The sequence below is a fragment of the Orycteropus afer genome, unplaced genomic scaffold, assembly GCF_000298275.1.
Source record: "Orycteropus afer afer isolate SDZICR_OR568_19922 unplaced genomic scaffold, OryAfe1.0 scaffold00107, whole genome shotgun sequence".
In the NCBI taxonomy this organism is placed as follows: domain Eukaryota; kingdom Metazoa; phylum Chordata; class Mammalia; order Tubulidentata; family Orycteropodidae; genus Orycteropus; species Orycteropus afer.
Window position 1 is genome coordinate 2,226,228 of NW_006921694.1, and position 6,613 is coordinate 2,232,840.

Consider the following 6,613-nt stretch of genomic DNA (forward strand, 5'->3'; position numbering starts at 1 on the left):
TTCCTAAAATCTTTTGGTAGAAGCCAAGATTATCATTTGCTGGGCCTGAGAGAAGAGTGCAAATACAGGCCCACAAACAATATGCTTACATAACCCAAAATGCACAAACAGCAGAAGATAAACTAGATGAATGGGACCTTCTAAAAATTAAATTTTTATGTGCTTCAAAAGACTTCTCCAAAAGAATAGAAAGAGAACCTACCCATTGGGGAAAAGTATTCAGCAACAACATACCTGACAAGGGATTATCTCTAAAATTTATAGAAAACTCCAACACCTCAACAACAAAAAGACAAAAAAATCCAATTTTAAATTGGGCAGAAGACATGAATAGATACTTCACCAAAGAGGATATTCAGGTGGCCAAGAAACACACAAAGAAATGTTTGTGATCCCTAGCCATTAGAGAGATGCAAATCAAAAGAACAATGAGGTACCATCTCACCCCAGCACTAGTAGCAAAGTTCAACAAGAGAGAAAATAACAAATGCTGGTGAGGATGTGGAGAGATTGGGACTCTCATACACTGCTGGTGGGACTGTCAAATGATACAACTACTGTGGAAAATGGTATGGCAAAAATACAAAAACAAAACTCATTGCTGTTGAGTCGACTCCAACTCATAGTGACCCCTCCTTGGGTTTCCGAGGTGGTATCTCTACAGTATCTCTACGGAAGCCCAGTCTTGCTTCTGAGAAGTGGCTGGTGGGTTTGAACTGCCAGCCCTCTGGTTAGCAGTCAAATGGCTTAGGCACTATGCCACCAGAGCTCCCAAAACCCAACTCAGGACACTTCCTTGAAAAATTGGAATTAGAAACACCATCTGGTCCAGCAATCCCATTGTTGTTGTTATGTGCCATTGAGTCGGACCCGACTCATAGCGACCTCTCCTCGGGCTGCCAAGGCAGTATCACTACAGAAGTAGATTGCCAAACCTTTCTTCTGAGGAGTGGCTGGTGCATTTGAACCGCCAGCCTTCTGGTTAGCAGTCAAGTGCCTTAGGCACTATGCTACCAGAGCTCCCAGCAATCTCGTTGTTATTGTTGTTATGTGCCGTCGAGTCGGCCCCGACTCATAGCGACCCCTCCTTGGGTTTCCGAGGCAGTATCACTACAGAAGTAGGATTGCCCAACCTTCCTTCCGAGGAGTGGCTGGTGGGTTTGAACCGCCAGCCGTCTGGTTAGCAGGCAAGTGTCTTAGCCACTATGCTACCAGTGCAATCCCATTAGTAGGTATATTTTCTAAAGAAGTGAGAGCCAAGATAAGAACAGATATATGCACACCCATGTTCATTGCAGCACTATTTACAATAACAAAGAGATGAAAACAACCTAAGTGTCCATCAATAGTAGAATGGATACACATACTATGGTACATACAAACAATGGAATACTTTGCAATACTAAAGAAAAATACAGAATCTGCGAAACACCACATAACATACATGAACTTGGAGGAAATTATGCTGAGTGAAATAAGTCAATCACAGAAGGACAAATATAGTATTAGTTCATTATTGTAAAAAAAAAAAAAAAGTCAAGGAAAGGTTTATATATGAAAGGAAACTTTCTTTATTGGTTACCAGGGGGTGGGAGAGGAGGGGATGGAACACTGTTAGATAGGTAGAGACAAGTATTGATTTGGGCGAAGGGAAGGGCAATGTACCAAAAGTGGGTGATCAACACAGTGGCACTGAGGAAGAGGAAGACATAGAGAGGTTCTTGGGAGGTATAGACGAGAAAGATGAACCCTTTTGCATGTACAGTAGTACTGTGTTGTCAGTGACAGCTGGCATCGATCTATGGACAGGCTGAACAGTCAGAAATGTCTAGGCAGCAGAGAATGTGCCCGTGACCATGCATAGGGTTAGCAGACAATGTTTCTGCTTGCATATTTGTATGTACTGTAAGAATGTCCAGATGTATAGTAAAGCTGACAAGGGGCAAGGTTGTAGTGGCTTTTTGGTCCCAGCCAGTTACCCTGAGAGAGTGAGTAGTTGGGCCTGCAGGCTCCAGACCATGGTCGCAGGGGACCTCAAACTCAATTGGCATAACATACTACACAAAAAACATTGTTCTACATCCTACTTTGGGTAAGTAGTGACTGGGGTCTTAAAAGCTTGCAAGTGGCTATCTAGATGCAACAATGGGTCTCTCCTTCTCCAGAGCAAAGAAGAGTGAAGAAAACCAAAGACATATGGAAACAATTAGTCCAAGGGACTGGTAGACCATGTGATCCTCAACCTATATGACTATGAGATCAGAAGAACTAGTTGGTTCCTAGCTACCACTGTCAACCACTTGGAGGGGGATCAGTGTAGGAGATCCTGGATAGAGTGGGAGAACAGTGTGGAACAAAATTCAAAATCACTGGGGTGGCGGGAGACCAGTTTTGCTGGTCTGATAGAGCCTGGTGAGACCCTGAGATTATGGCCCCTATAATCTCAGTTCAGGTCTGGAATTGAACTCACTCCTGTGGCTTCCAGCCAAACAATAGACAGACATATGGGGTAAACATTTACATCAGGTAGACACACTCCTTGGAGTGATCAATCATGGGAGAACAGAAGAGCAGGGTTTGCACAGGGAGACAGCTTGAGGATGGGAGTGCATGGGATGGAAGGATACAGGGAAGAAGTAACTATGGGGAGAAGTGGGAAGAGAGTTGTTACATTGTGAGGAATTGCAGTCAACATCATGAGACAAAATGTGTATGAACTGCTGTATAGAAAGTGAATTTGCTCTGTAAACTTTCACCCAAATCACAAAAATTAAAAACAAAAAACCATATCATTACATATTTAAAGTTATAAATGAAGGTAATGAACTATTAAATAAAATAATTTCTTTTCTACCTTGGCAAATATACCTTTCTAATGACAAAATAAATAAGTATCTCAAAGGCTTTAGTTTTTCAATGAATGCAAGTCAGGAAAATATCAAAGACAACTGAATCTAATTATCTTTTTGCATGTTGGGATGTTCTATTGCTGGACTGGTGATACTTGGATGAATAACAAAATGAAAACATTTATACCTGTTGCCATCTAGTCATTTCCACTGTGTCCCGTGGAGCAGATGACCCTCCGTTCAGCAGCTAAGCTCTTAACCACCATGCAACCACATCCAAACCCAAATCCATTGCTGAGAAGTTAATTCTGACTCAGCGACCTTACAGGACAGAGTAGAACTACTCCATAGAGTTTCCAAGAGTGTAAATTTTTATGGAAGCGGACTACTACATCTTTCTTCTGTGGAGTAGCTGGTGGGTTCATACCTCCAATCTTTCAGTTAGTAGCTGAGTGCCACAGGACTCCTAAAAACACACATTAACAAACAAACAACTCACTGCCCACCGGTGGAATCTGACTCAGCGACCCCTCTTTGGGTTTCTGAGGTGGTATCTCTATGGAGGTAGATTGCCCAATCTTCTTTCCAAATAGCAGCTGGTAAGTTTGAACCACTAACCTGGTTAGCAGTCATTTCAGTGAATAGTCGCTACTATATCATTAACAGGGACCTTTGAATGACCGACTCTGCATTTTACATATAAAACCAATAACCAAACTCACTGTCGTTGAGTCAGTTTGACTCATAGTGACCCCTCCTTGGATTTCCAAGGCAGTATCACTGGTAGCATAGTGGCTAAGACACTTGCCGGCTAACCAGACGGCTGGCGGTTCAAACCCACCAGCCACTCCTCGGAAGGAAGGTTGGGCAATCCTACTTCCGTAGTGATACTGCCTCGGAAACCCAAGGAGGGGTCGCTATGAGTCAGGGCCGACTCGACGGCACATAACAACAACAACAACAACATCACTACGGAAGTAGATCGCCCAATCTTCCTTCCAATCTTCCTTCCGAGGAATGGCTGGTGGGTTTGAACCACCAGCCTTCTGGTTAGCGGTCAAATGCCTTAGGTACTGCACCACCAGTAGTTGTTGTTATGTGCCGTTGAGTAGGACCCGACTCAGCGCAAAAACACACGTAACTTATAAAAAATTAAAATTTAGTCCATAAAATGTCTTCTTCCTGTCTTTGTTTCAGCAAATTTACTGAAGATGTTACAGTGAAGATTTTTCATATAATTTGTAGTCTTTTGACAGTAATGACCTAAATGATTTAAAAGAATACAATTGTAGACAATATGCAAATTTGAATAATTTTTGTAAAATATTAAATATTAAAATTTTTCTTTGATATATTTGTCAAAATGTTATTTTTATTCTAAAATATTAAAGAGTATTTATTAAACTTAAAAGATAAGATAAAAATTATAATGGATATCAAATATTTAAATTCATTTGTTTAGATAACGCTGAACTTTTTAATTAATATATTAAAATTTTAATTAAATCTTATTAAGTATTTTATAAAGATAAAACTATTTGCAATGATAACATTTAATACCCAACATCCAACAATTAAGAGCAACATTAATTGTTTAATACTACAAAATGTTTCTCGGCTACCTGGTGCAACTGTTGTAAATACTGCACTAACTCCTGAACCATGAACTGGAACTGAACTGGAACGTGAAGAGAAGTTAAGAAAATGGATGCTTAGTACTACTGGGAAACAACAGTTCATAATGTAAGAGTCTATTGCACTCATGCTGACAGGAAGGATTTGACAACTTAATTAATTTGTCTTTTCTCTTACTTCAGCACTTCAGCCACTTAAATCCCTCTGCACTCAAAAATAGTGTCCATCTCTAAAGCTTGTAGTGGCAAAACTCACAAATCTCAGCATTTGGAAGCAGTCACCTCTTGTTTTGAGGACATAGGGCAGGTCATGTGAAAAAATGTTTCTCTGGGGCCTGAAATGTGTTAGTCCCATGAGTTGATGTTTGAGAGTTTGGGTGCCCTATGTCAGCATTGAGCACAGGATTCCAAGGTATCAATATGGAAGTAGATTGCCCAACCTTCCTTCCGGGGAGTGGCTGGTGGGTTTGAACCACCAGCCTTCTGGTTAGCAGTCTAATGCCTTAGGCACTATGCCACTTGAGCTCCCACAGAGAGACACACTTATTCCTTAATCAATGTGTGTGTGTGTGTGTGTGCAGTGATGTAGTCCCAGAACAAGGACATTTCTTTTCTTTTTTTATTGTGATTTGGGTGAAGATTTACAGAGCAAATTCACTTCCATACAGCAGTTCACATATACTTTGTCTCGTGACATTGACCACAGTTTACCACAATGCAACAGCTCCCCTCCCACTTCCTCCCCATAGTTACCTCTTTCCAGTGTCCATCCCTCCATGGACTCCTGCCCCCTGAGCTGTCTCCCTGTGCATGGGCAGCCCTTCTTTCTCAATGATTGTTCTCTCCAAGGAGTGTATCTACCTGAGGTAAGTGTTCATATGCCTGGCAGAACAAGGACATTTCTTGCCTGGGTTTCTGTGCAGCACAGCTTGTGGTACATAAAGAAAGAGTTTAATAAGTATTATTTTCACACCAACTAACAGCACTGCTTTATAGACTTTGCTATTTTCCTTTATTAAAAAACAAACAAATAAACAAAAAAACCCAAACTCACTGCCACCAAGTCCATTCTGACTCATAGCAGACTACTCCATCTTTCTTCCACAGAGCAGCTAGTGGGTTTGAACCACCAAACTTCTGGTTAGTAGCCAAATGCCTTAAGCACTACACTACCACAGCCTTATTTTCCCTTATAAGCTTCCCTATTTGAGCCAGACTAAAGATCAGCTGTTCCCCATTTATTTATGGTATATTTTGGAGGGATGTCCGTCACCTTTGGAATTTTGTATCTATGTCCAAAGCTGATATTCTGCTGGTTCACACAGACAGTCATATCACTTGTTAAAATACTGAAATTCCTCCATACCATTTGTCAAACACTCACTGTCCTGAACCTCAGGAGTGCCTCTTAGCCTCATCTTCCCTTTCCACCCTCCCCAACGTCTCCACTCAGAAACTCTCCAGGATCCCACTTCAATATCTGAGCCACATGGTTTGCTCAATATTTTCAATATCACCCTTGTTCAGGTTTTAAAGCAAGACAGAAGTACAGGTGAAAGAACAATGGATTATCATCATTCACACTTGTATGAAAAAAATACATTTCAAAGAAGCATCATTACTTGGGAGGTTATTTCTGGATGACACCAACTTATCTGGATAATAAAAGGGAGAAGAGGTGCCCTTTTTTCTTGTGAGGTGAGTTGTTGAGGTTTGATTCAGGGTCAGTGCTATTTCCATAACTGACAGATGTTTAGTGGCTTTTGTCAAGTGCATTGGTGGCCTTTATCCAGTTCCAAGTGGCCAGATGTCCAAATCACTAAAATCACCATTCTAAGCTGAAGTGTGATCTGATTAAGGTCCTTCTTGGGCTTTTTGGCTCAATGTTCAGAACTGAATTGGAGTGGAGATTCAGACAGACCTGTTGAACAGCTACAGATAGTCTGATTCTACGGCGAAACTGAATGCCTACATCTTCCCAGCATTAGGCCATTTTACAGATAAATCTAGAATTCAATCGCCATGAAATGTTATTTTGGCACCTTTTGAGTCTGCAAGGAAAAATTTGGGTTCTAAATTAATTGCATTATTTCAACATGGTATATTTTCTATACTGAATGATACACATAT